Consider the following 12,692-nt stretch of genomic DNA (forward strand, 5'->3'; position numbering starts at 1 on the left):
AAGCACTGACCTCTCTCACCTGCACTGCCTTATCCTGGGTCTACCATCCATTGGACGCTCACCATCCAATGCTGTAGTGAATTATTTATGCTTCGAATCTGTCTGCTCTCAGAGACAAGGACTGAATCTTGCTCAATTTTGTGACCTCACTGTCCAGCACAGACTCTTACAGAATGCATACACAGCATTTAAACATTTGTTGAGCACTTGGAGGCTGTGTAAATAGCTTTTTGTTGTTGTCCAGTTGTGTCCGACTCTTCGCGACCCCATGGACTGTAGCATGCCAGGCTTTCCTGTCCTTCACTGTCTCTTGGAGTTTGCTTAAACTCATGTCCATTGAGTTGGTGCTGCCATCCAACCATCTCATCTTCTGTCGTCCCCTTCTCTTCCTGCCTTCAATCTTTCCCAGCATCAGGTTCTTTTCCAATGAGTCGGCTTTTTACTTTAATTGAACTTCCTAGGGGAATCTTGGAGAAGGCAATGGCACCCCACTCCAGTACTCTTGCCTGGAAAATCCCATGGGCGGAGGAGCTTGGTAGGCTGCAGTCCATGGGGTCGCTAAGAGTCGGACATGGCTGAGTGACTTCATTTTCTCTTTTCACTTTTATGCATTGGAGAAGGAAATGGCAACCCACTCCAGTGTTCTTGCCTGGAGAATCCCAGGGATGGGGGAGACTGGTGGGCTGCAGTCTATGGGGTCACACAGAGTCGGACACGACTGAAGTGACTTAGCATACATAGGGGAATCTTAGGGCTTCCCTGGGGGCTCAGAGGGTAAAGCGTCTGCCTACAATACAGGAGACCTAGGGTCGATCCCTGGGTCAGGACGATCTCCTGGAGAAGGAAATGGCAACCCACTCGAGTACTCTTGCTTGGAAAATCCCATGGACAGAGAAGCCTGGTAGACTACAGTCCATGGGATCGCAAAGAATAATATATATAAAACGAATACTAAAAGAACAAACTCTTTAAAAAACAATCTAAAAACGGTTGTCTTAAAAGCATGCCTTTGTAATTATCAATTTATTATATTTCATGACCCTGATTCATTTTGGTGGGTGTCTGTTGCCCTCTAGTGGCTCCAGAGGGTTAAAGCTCGGGAAACATTCCTCAAGATGGCCGTTCCCAGGACCCATGGGTGAGAAGGACGGGAGAGATGGAGAGAGAGACGTTTGCAGCAGGCACGGTGTGATCACCTCAAACAGTAACTTGGCCTTCTATACAGGCTTCTTAATACTCTTGCTCTGTTTACAAAACAAACAGAGCCCGCAGAGCCTTAGATGCCGGGGAAGCAAAAACCAGAGCTCCCTCTTCTGAGCAAATGAAATTCTGAACAGCTTGGGGCCACTTTCGGAAAAGTGCAGCCCACACCAGTGAGGAGAAGGAGTCCTGTCGTCTTTACCTGATGACACTCCTCTCCTCTGGATTGATAGAACGATAAAGATAAGATTCACTACTCTGTGTGTGTCTGCTTATTATGAACAGTTTTTGGTTCATTTTCCATTTTCTACCATGTGGGGGTCATTATTTTTAAGCGGCTTATAATTCTGGGTCTGGGGAAGTTGCTTGTGAGAAATGGAATATTTCCTGCTGTATGAGTCATCAGTGTTCCAGCCACAACTAATGATGAGCTGGTGAGCCCTGAGGGCACTCTGGAAGGAAGGAATACCTGCTCTCTAGCAGCCATCAGACTGCAGCCCCTCCCCTAAGGTGAGCCCTGGGAGACTCAGGACGTGAGAACACAGGATTCTGCCCCAGGTAGCTGAGATGCATATCAAAGGACTGATTTCAGAGAGCCCGAACTCTTGCATCTTCCCATACACAGAAAAGTCTAAATTCCTTAGCTTCAGACATTTGGTTTTCTTTAGTTAACAATAATCTTTTGATGTTCTGACTACCTGCCCTGAACATTCATGGGAAGGATTGATGCTGAAGCTAATGCTCCAATACTTTGGCCACCTGATGTGAAGAACTGACTCCTTGGAAAAGACCCGCATGCTGGGAAAGATTGAAGGCAGGAGGAGAAGGGGACGACAGAGGATGAGATGGTTGGATGGCATCACTGACTCAATGGACATGAGTCTGAGTAAGCTCCGGGAGTTGGTGATGGACAGGGAGGCCTGGCGTGTTGCAGTCCATGGGGTCTCAAAGAGTCAGACATGACTGAGCGACTGAACTGAACTGAACTGAACCTGCCCTTTGCTGCAAAACTATATAACCTGGCTTTCCCCTCTCACCTCCTCAGAGCGGTTCTCCCAGGGTCACTTGAGATGCTGCTTCTTGGGCTTAAGTCCTAAAAATTCCCAGCAAAAGAACACACAAAAAAACCTCTCAACTTTTCAGTTGTGAATATCTTTTAAGTCCACGCTTGTGTGCCTAGATTCACACGCAGTGCAATCAGCATGTTACTGAGGCCAAGCTTGCTCTGCTCGCTGGGAGACCAGGTGTTGAGGCAAGGAATATGACTTTATTTGGAGAACCGGCTGATCAAGAAGATGGCAGACAAATGTCTGAACATAACCATCTCACCCGGGTCTGGGTGCCAGGTTCCCTTATGGATCAGAGATGGGGCGAAGGTGAGGAAACAAAGTAGAAAGGCCATCAACCTTGTGGATATCTCCTAGAATGGCAAACCTCAGACAGCGGGATGTGTTCCTTCCTGCCTGCCATCCACAGATGGACAGGCTTCTGAACAAAGACACTTTAGCTGAACAGTGAGGCAGAGAGGCAGGATTCGCTGAGGCAGGCCATCGTGTATGATTACAATAAGAGCAGCAACGAAAAAGCAAGTCACACAGTTCCAACAGGAGGTCAGAACTGGCTTCTCCCAGGGTGAACCAGCAGTGTGCTCTTTCCCCTGAGGACCCGGGGAGGCGGGCGAGGAGGGAGCCCCTCACCTCAGACACAGCTTTGGGGCAGGACTGGGAGAGCCAGAAAGGCAGAGATCACAGTAAATAACATTTCTGTGAAATGTATTAAAAGTCAAAACAAATGCAAATTATCCATGATAAGCAAAACTATCAGTGTTTTGGGTAAAGACAGGATCAGCAGAACTGACTTTTCTCTCCACTTTGGTCTCCAGTGTGGCTGGCACAGTGCTGATTTCTCTTTGCTGTTTTTTTTTTAGGAAAGAGGAGCTTCCCTGGTGGCTGAAATGGTAAAGAAACTGCCGGTAATGCAGGAGATCTTGGTTCGATCCCTCTGTTGGAAAGATCCCCTGGAGAAGGGAATGGTAACCCACTCCAGCATTCTTGCCTGGAGAATCCCATGGACAGAGAAGCCTGGCGGGCTACCGGTCCATAGGGTCATAAGGAGTCAGACACGACTGAGCGACTAACACCTTCACTCTACGAGTGGTTAAGGGCCCAGCCTCCATAGTGAGATAGCTGGGTTTCAAACCCGGTGCTGCTACTTACTGGGTGCCTGACGTTGGGCAACGTTCATCATGTGAGTCCTTAAAAGTGAAGCCTCATTGCTGGCTGGGTTGGAATGGAGGAAAGGGAGGATGGAGGAGAGATTCGTTTGAGGTGTGAGAGGGGCATGGCCCATCTTGCTGGCTTTGAGGATGGAGGGCGGGAACCAGGAGACTGGGGATGGGAGTGGCCCCTAGAAGCTGGGAATGGTCCCCAAATGACAAGCTGCCAACCCCCAGTAACAGGATAAAAAAAATAAGGGGCAAAACAGGAACAATAAAGAGAGCGAAAAGACATGTGGGCTTAGTTATTTCAGTTGTGCTCGATTCTTTGCAACCTGTGGACTGACTGTAGCCCGCCAGGCTCCTCTGTCCATGGGCTTCTCCAGGCAAGAATATTGGAGTGAGTTGCCATTTCCTCCTCCAGGGGATCTTCTTGACCTAGGGATCGAAACTGTGTCTCTTACCTCTCTTGCATTAGCAGGTGGGTTCTTTACCACTACCACCACCTGGGAAGCCCACAAAGAGAGCAAGAAGACACGTGCGCTGGCGTTTACACAGAAAGGATGGGGGCAGTTGCGGCTGGCGAGCACCACCCATGTGGACACCCGGCGTCCTTCAGCGGACTGTGTGCTTCAGTGCCGTAAGCTCTGTTCTCTCCCCGCTCCCCCCACCCCGTCCCTCCCCCAGTTTGGGGACCCTGGCTGTGGATCCTCATGTATATTTTACGTGTCTATCAGGGCAGCAGGAGATTCAAAGTGCCTGAAAAATTAAAAGCTTTTTATTCTCTTGCTTTTCCCCCCCTGCTTTTATTACATACAAATTTGGCATAGAATACCATGCCTGATGCGGACATGTAATATTTAATAAACAGCTGTTGCTTTTTCTTTGCTATCCCCATGTGTTAAGATTTTGTGTCTGTGTGTGCAAAGCTAAAGAAAATAAGGCTTCAATGTATTTTATGTGCCTGTTAAAAGCTAAATTAACAGTACTGTGTGCGTTCTTAGAAGCCTGTGTGCAATAACAGCCAACAAGCCGCCTCAGCTTACCCAGTCCCATAGCCCCCGATGCTCTGTGTTTCAGCCTCTGACCCTGCCCAGCCCACAAAGCATATTTGCAAGAAAGGGAAAGAGACCCTTCTTCAGTTAAAAAGGTTAATTTGGAATACTACTTTTTTCGATAATAACAGTTTAAAAAACATAAAATCAGGCTATATAAATTATATAAATCAAATTGTTGAACCCAAAGGGAGGTTTACAAAGTTAATCAAAATAATTAGGAACTCAAAGTCTCCAGGATATAATAATTAGCTTCATATAGTTTACCTGTTTTTCTACTTCCCAATATTTTGTGAAATTTGTCAATAGTAATGGATAAGGAGAGCTTCCCTGCTGTCACTCTGTAAAGAATCTACCTGCGATGCAGAAGACACAGGTTCGATTCCTGGGTTGGGAAGATCCCCTGAAGGAGGAAATGGCCAGCTGCTCCAGTCTTCTTACCTGGAAAGTCCCATGTACAGAGGAGCCTGGTGAGCTACAGTCCATTGGGTCACAAAGAATCGCACATGACTATGTATGCACACACGCAAAATGGACAGGAAGTAGGTGGTAGTAAATTCAACCTCATCCTTTGTTGTGTTTGACCTTGGGACATATGTTTTCCCTGATGATTCACTTATTATCTCTCAATAAATAATCAATCGGGTTGAAATTATAGTAGATGGGGTGGAAAAGACAGCAAACGATGGTTGTGAATATAGTGACTTGATCGTAGCCGACTCTTGAGACAGGATGTTGTGGACTGTAGGGAATTCCAAAAGTATGAGATACAGGGGGGAGGTGGGTCTTTGAGAAGCAATTTGGAACCACAGCATATTTCTGAGCAGAGTAATGGCACACTCAGAAGGACAATAAGCAAGTTGTTTACGTTTTGGAAATTGTTAAGTTTCAGGAAAATGCTTGAGTAATGTTACAGATTCAATTACAACCACACTGAAAATGTTAAACTCCTTAGGCTCAATGAATAATGACTATTTGAATCCAAGAGTATCCCTTTAGGGTAAATCTCTATTTACAGGAAGGAGTTTGATACAGACACAAACTCAGGAGTGGATCTAACAGTGGAAAATAATATATGACATGGAATTTAGAGAGCCCAGCCCTAAATGTTTGACTTGCCAGAAGCTGTGTCGTTATGAATCAGGATTGCAACCACTTAAGTTTTACTCAATAAACACCTAGTGGGGACTCTCTAGACAATAAGGAGGCAAACCGTAAACGTGCCAGGAGGCCGTTGAACAAGTAGTTGGGCAGACAGGACGCTTGGGCTGTTTCCCGGAGTTAAGTTCTGTCCAAGGATTTAAAAATTTCATTTAAAGATGTTTCCCTTTATTAAAACACAGGAGCGGTGAAACTTTCTACTGGCTTTCTGGAAACCAAAGCAAAGACTCTTACTTTGCTGGATTTCTCTAAGGCAGAAAATATGTTGTGCATTGTCCCGAGTCAAGATGGCGCAAGAGGTTCTCAGGATGGCAACTTTAGACAAACAACCCTGGAGCTGTGTTCTCTGGTGGCGGCTACGGTGACTAGACACCTGGTAGAGGGCCTGAGGGAAGTTAGGAAGCTCAGTTCTCCTGAACAGCCCCCACCCGCACTGGCCTGTGACTTGTACCCTATGGCCTATGCTCCTGTGCTTGGGTTTCAGGTCCCAATTCCACAAACAGAAGTATGATGGGCTTTTGAATGGAAGAGTCAATGAACTGACTGCAGAATGGGGGTTAGTGAGATGCAAGCAGCTTATTAGGAAGAAGGAAGCATGATTATAGTTTTGGAGAGGTAGGTTTTAGAAGAAATAAACTAGAAACAATTAAAATATTTAATTCAATATATTCAGTCCGATTCAATGGTAAGTGATAAAGTTAAATTAATTGAAAAGTATGACCTTGAAAAGAAATATTTTCTCCAGTTTCATCATACAATGTGGCCTAGGGAGGGCAGCAGGAGCATCATTTCTGCACATCCCCCCACCCACCTCCGAATCCCATGAGTACACTCGGTATCCATATGGTAGCTCTAATATCATAGCCACTCCACCACCGCTCCTGGCAAGGTAATCCTCTCCAAACACGGGATCTCAATGACATCAAGACAAAGCAGCTAGCACAAAGGGCTTTCTGGTCATCTCCCTGCAACAATTTGAGCATCACAAAAGAAAACAGCACCCTTAATTTGAGTAAGATACAGTTTTGAAGGTCTGCGAACTTGTAATGACACTCAGGAAAGAAAAGTTAACATCAAAGGCACCAAACAGTACTGTAAACGCAACAGGGTATGTTTGATTTTCAGGGGTCTTTAAAAGTAGGGGGTTTGGTGCATGAGTGCACAAGTGGCTATTCTTTTGGGTCCACGTGTATTTACAAAATACAGGTGTGTCCTTGTTTGGTAGCATTGCCTAGGTGAACGAGCCCAAACAAAGCTGGTTATGTGATGGTGGACTCCCTTGAGAGCCTATTTCAGTGATGATACAATATCGTGATTAGGTCAGACAGACCTAAAGTCAGTAAGAGGGAGTAGGCATTAATGTAGGGGCTGCTGGCAATTCCCGGGAAAGCAGAGGGGAGTGAAGAAAGGGGGTGTGTCAGAGGGTCCACTCCTGTGAGGGAAAGCAGGTGTGGTCTCTTTATCAAGGTCACCTGCCCTGCACAGGGGAGGGAATTAATGACGCCTTGCTGTGACATCCTGTGCAGTGGCCTGAGGGCGTGCTAGTGTGCTGGACAACACGTTCCTAGGGGACAGAGGGAGACGTATACAAAATTAAGAGGAGAAAGGGACAGGATCTGATGGATGAATTCTGCGATGCGCGTTCAAGTTCTTTGTCTCAAGAACATCCAGACACTTGTTCCCCACGGGGCTCAGCTTCCCCGGCTGGGTACCGAGCTCTGCTCCTGCTTCTAATTTTTCAGACTTATTACTCTCCACCATCTGTTCCCCAAAGCTGAAGAACATTTGTGTACAGATGAGAATTTTCCTCAAGTGAGGCAGAGCAGACAGCAGGCTGTAAATATTTTATACTTTCCAGGATCATTTTCTTGCAGAGTATTAAGAATTCACGCCAACAGTTGGTAATGGGTTATCTGAAGAATGCTTTGCTTAGTAAAGCATTCATCTTGGTAAAGGATAGGAGGAAAGGACTTGGATAAATTCAGAGCTGAGGTTTCAAAGAGCTGCAGCATCATTTCGTTCATGGTGGCAGGCTCACCTACCTATTAACAACATTTAAAATTCTCCTCTTGGACTATTTTTCTTTAACAGCTTTTTGGGAGCCTCCAACTTACGGAAAAGTGGTAAATATGTGCAGTACAAAGAACTCTGTTTTTTTTCCTACACCATCTAAGAATAAGCTGCTGACATGTTGTCACATTACTTCCACATCCTTTAGTGCATGTTTCCTACAAATAAGGATATTCTCCTACTTTAATGTGCTGAATTACGTCCCCCCCAAATTCATATTGGGGCTTCCCAGATGGCGCCGTGGCAAAGAATCTACCTGCCAGTGCAGGAGACGCAAAAGACTCAGGTTCGATCCCTGGGTCAGGAAGATCCCCTGGAGTAGGAAACAGCAACCCACTCCAGTATTCTTGCCTGGAAAATTCCTTGGACAGAGGAGCCTGGCGGGCTCATCGGGTCACAAAGAGTCGGACACAACTGAGCAACTGAACACACACATACAAATTCGTATGTTGAAATCCTAGCCCTCCGGACCTCGGAACATGACTGTGTTTGAAGACAGGATCTTGCTAAGTCATGTCCAACTCTTTCATGACCCCATGGACTGTAGCCCGCCAGGCTCCTCTGTCCATGGAATTTCCCAGGCAAGAATGCTGGAGTGGGTAGCCATTTCCTTCTCCAGGAGATCTTCCCAACCCAGGGATCAAACCCACATCTCCTGCGTTGGCAGGTAGATTAAGAGCCACTAGGGAAAGAGGTAAGTTAAAATGAGGTCATAAGGGTGAGCCCTAATCCAACATGGGGTCCTTACATGTAGAGGAGGTCAGGACACAGACACCCACAGAGGGAAGATCAGGAGAGGGTGGGGGAGGCAACCCTTGCTCTTTGCCCACAGTTCTGCACTGAGCAATTGGTGATGTTTGCTCCCATTTCGTCGTTCCTCGGACACTTGGAGGATGCACAAGCATGGCATACGTATGGTTCTGGTCTCCAGTCCTGAGCTGTGCAGAAGTCCAGTGGGCTCAGCTGCCTGTCCTGCATCCCAGTATGCCAGACACTGAAGTCTGGCCCGTCCAGTATGGACTCATTTTCACTCTCCCTAGTCCCCCTCCCAGCTCCCCCACTGTGTCAGATACATCTTTTTTCTTATGCTAAAATTCTTAGGGTGATCTATGCTGCAACAATTTGAGAATTTATGGCAATGAAAGGGAAGCAACATGCCTGATCATATGCTAACTGGGGAAGGAAATTATGGGATATCTTTTCCTTCTTGAAAAATTTATTTTTAATTGGAGGATAATTGGTTTGGAATATTAGATCCTTTCCTTTTAAGGTATATTCCCTTTGGGTAAATTATGAGGTAGCTTGGAGGTGCTATATAATATATTATTGTAAGTCATTATATTGCTCACATCTTCGATTAAAATAGTTATAATTTTTGCTGCTCTTCAAGTATTTAAAAACCAGGACGGGTAGCTATCAGTACCTTGAGGGAAAGTCATTTAAGAAAAAAAGATAGTTTTTTTTAGTGGCATTTGGTAAAGTAGAAGGGGGATGAAAGGCATATTTTTCTTTAAAAATATGCTATTGCGGTAGTTTTGTTTAAAATACTTTTGTTTAAAAATACACTGTGTTGTATGGTACTGGCACAAATACAGAAATATAGATCAATGGAACAAAATAGAAAGCCCAGAGATAAATCCACGCACATATGGACACCTTATCTTTGACAAAGGAGGCAAGAATATACAATGGATTAAAAACAATCTCTTTAACAAGTGGTGCTGGGAAATCTGGTCAACCACTTGTAAAAGAATGAAACTAGAACACTTTCTAACACCATACACAAAATAAACTCAAAATGGATTAAAGATCTAAACCTAAGACCAGAAACTATAAAACTCCTAGAGGAGAACATAGGCAAAACACTCTCTGACATACATCACAGCAGGATCCTCTATGACCCACCTCCCAGAATATTGGAAATAAAAGCAAAAATAAACAAATGGGACCTAATTAACCTTAAAAGCTTCTGCACAACAAAGGAAACTATTAGCAAGGTGAAAAGACAGCCTTCAGAATGGGAGAAAATAATAGCAAATGAAGCAACTGACAAACAACTGATCTCAAAAATATACAAGCAACTCCTACAGCTCAACTCCAGAAAAATCAATGACCCAATCAAAAAATGGGCCAAAGAACTAAATAGACATTTCTCCAAAGAAGACATACAGATGGCTAACAAACACATGAAAAGATGCTCAACATCACTCATTATCAGAGAAATGCAAATCAAAACCACTATGAGGTACCATTTCACACCAGTCAGAATGGCTGCGATCCAAAAGTCTACAAGTAATAAATGCTGGAGAGGATGTGGAGAAAAGGGAACCCTCTTGCACTGTTGGTGGGAATGCAAACTAGTACAGCCACTATGGAGAACAGTGTGGAGATTCCTTAAAAAACTGGAAATAGAACTGCCTTATGACCCAGCAATCCCACTGCTGGGCATACACACTGAGGAAACCAGAAGGGAAAGAGACATGTGTACCCCAATGTTCATCGCAGCACTGTTTTTAATAGCCAGGACATGGAAGCAACCTAGGTGTCCATCAGCAGATGAATGGATAAGAAAGCTGTGGTACATATACACAATGGAGTATTACTCAGCCATTAAAAAGAATACATTTGAATCAGTTCTAATGAGGTGGATGAAACTGGAGCCTATTATACAGAGTGAAGTAAGCCAGAAAGAAAAACACCAATACAGTATACTAACGCATATATATGGAATTTAGAAAGATGGTAACAATAACCCTGTGTACGAGACAGCAAAAGAGACACTGATGTATAGAACAGTCTTATGGACTCTGTGAGAGAGGGAGAGGGTGGGAAGATTTGGGAGAATGGCATTGAAACTTGTAAAATATCATGTATGAAACGAGTTGCCAGTCCAGGTTCGATGCATGATACTGGATGCTTGGGGCTGGTGCACTGGGACGACCCAGAGGGATGGAATGGGGAGGGAGGAGGGAGGAGGGTTCAGAATGGGGAACACATGTATACCTGTGGTGGATTCATTTTGATATTTGGCAAAACTAATACAATTATGTAAAGTTTAAAAATAAAATAAAATTTAAAAAAAATACACTGTGTTGATTTTTCCCAGTTTCTCATTTCTGTGTTGTTCCTTTGCATTAAAAAAAAAATTAGTTTTATTAACTTGACATTCTTCCCTTTCTAGGTAATTTTTTGCCATTAGTTCTTGTTTATAGATATATTTTGTTTTCTTTTTTGGCCATGTCTCATGTGGGATCTTAGTCCCTGACCAGGGGCTGACCCGTGCCCCCTGCATTGGAAGGGCAAAGACTTAACCATTGGACCACCAGGGAAGTCCCATTCTTTTGCATTTCAACCCTGCATACTTGGGTTACATATGATAGACTGTTCCTGGAAAATAAAACTGGATTCTTATGGTTACACATTTCCACTGTATAGAAAAACGTGCCTTTAATTTCAGAACTTCTAGTCTCAGTGTGGATCACTGTTTTTGAACAAAGGCAAGTAGACAAAGTGGTGACGGCAACCTTGCTCACAAGCCTCCTGTGTTCCAGCCTCGTACTCAGCTGGACGTGTGTGTTCACCTCTGACCCTCACACTCCTTGGTCTCCATGTCGCCAGCAGATGCATCGACACTCAGAGAGGTCAAGTGAGATTGTCCATGTGACTCAGCCATGTCAGGGGCAGAACAAGGATTCCATTTACGGGTCTCTGTAGCTCAACAGCTGTGCCCCTGGATACTTGAGCGTAAGACATTTGCAGATTTCCCACTCATAGTTTAACACGATCTTGATTTTCACAGCACTGTCAAGATTTCCCAGACTCCTCTCCCTGAAGAGTGGAAATGTGGCTTGTCTGATAGGTGATTTCTACAATGTTTTTGCAGCCAAAAGCCGCCTGGAGGAGCATCTTTTCTTCTCCTGCCAGCCGGACGCCTCAGCGCTCCTGGCCCAGTGGCTGAGTGGGAACGTGAGATCAGGGACCCATCTCCCTGACTCCTTGAGTGGCTACTGACACCCTCTCAGCTGTGAAGACAATCCCAGGCCAGGACCAAACCGGACTCCTACAAGTAAAATCCTAATAATGAACAAGGCCAGTGGGAGAAGATATTTATAATGGTAAAAGAAAATGTTCTGTGCAGAGTATAGTTGGTGAGGGAAGATTTCACAGCACAAAGAAACCATTTCTCCTTTTCAGGGATAAATCCAGAACCTAAGTTGAAAATGTAGTTGAACTCAATGACAAGGTTTTAAAACAGACCCAACTCAAACACTTCTCCAAACAGTTCTGCTCAATGTAATTTCGAACAAGGTATTCGAACAGCATATTAAAAATGCTCCAGAGCTAAGAGTTTATTTCTTTTTCCCTCTGTAAAATATTCTGACCAAGATACAGAATCTAATTAACGTAAACCCTTTAAGCACATTAAACAGTCCTATATTCCTTCTCGTTCTGCAAATGTTCTCAGATCTGAAGGCTGTTCTCCTACAAATTGTCACGTATTGTTCATTTCTTTGAATACTGCTTTATAATGTCACAATTTCCATAGAGTGCCAAAGGGTATTTCTAAAGTCCCCTGCAGGTAAGTCGAAAAATCACTGCAGGGTGTCCCTCTGGCAATCCTGTCACGAGGACTTCATGGTAACTTCTGTAAAAGGCATTAAGGTGGACAAAGACCTGAACTATAGAGCTCAAGCAATTCACTGCCATTTCAACCTGACAGCTGGGTGACTGTGGCTGTAATCTGTTAAATCCCTTTGCTTATTCCTAAACATGGCTCTCTAATGTCTGATCAGCTGGGTCATATGAAATCATGGAGGAATATCATCTGTGGTTTTAGGATTTTCAGGGAAAAAAAGAGCTCTACTGAAGTCAGGGTTTGGGGGCCAGCTTGTCAGTTACAGCCTGCTCCCTGGTCCTCGTGGACACTTGGCTCTGAAGGGCTCCTCCAGCGCCTGGAGCACAGGGAAGGCTCGGCTGGAGGCTGGAGGACA

At 44.7% G+C, this 12,692-nt stretch overlaps 1 long non-coding RNA gene across 1 annotated transcript; it reads left to right on the top strand.

The window, feature by feature from the left end:
* Positions 1-1,885: 1,885 nt before the first annotated feature.
* Positions 1,886-5,107, top strand: LOC129636160 (uncharacterized). The gene is made up of 4 exons (XR_008706698.1): positions 1,886-2,086; positions 3,128-3,447; positions 3,897-4,055; positions 4,780-5,107. It is a non-coding gene; the product is annotated as an uncharacterized LOC129636160 (long non-coding RNA).
* Positions 5,108-12,692: the final 7,585 nt, after the last annotated feature.

Source organism: Bubalus kerabau, chromosome 21, assembly GCF_029407905.1.
Source record: "Bubalus kerabau isolate K-KA32 ecotype Philippines breed swamp buffalo chromosome 21, PCC_UOA_SB_1v2, whole genome shotgun sequence".
NCBI lineage: Eukaryota > Metazoa > Chordata > Mammalia > Artiodactyla > Bovidae > Bubalus > Bubalus kerabau.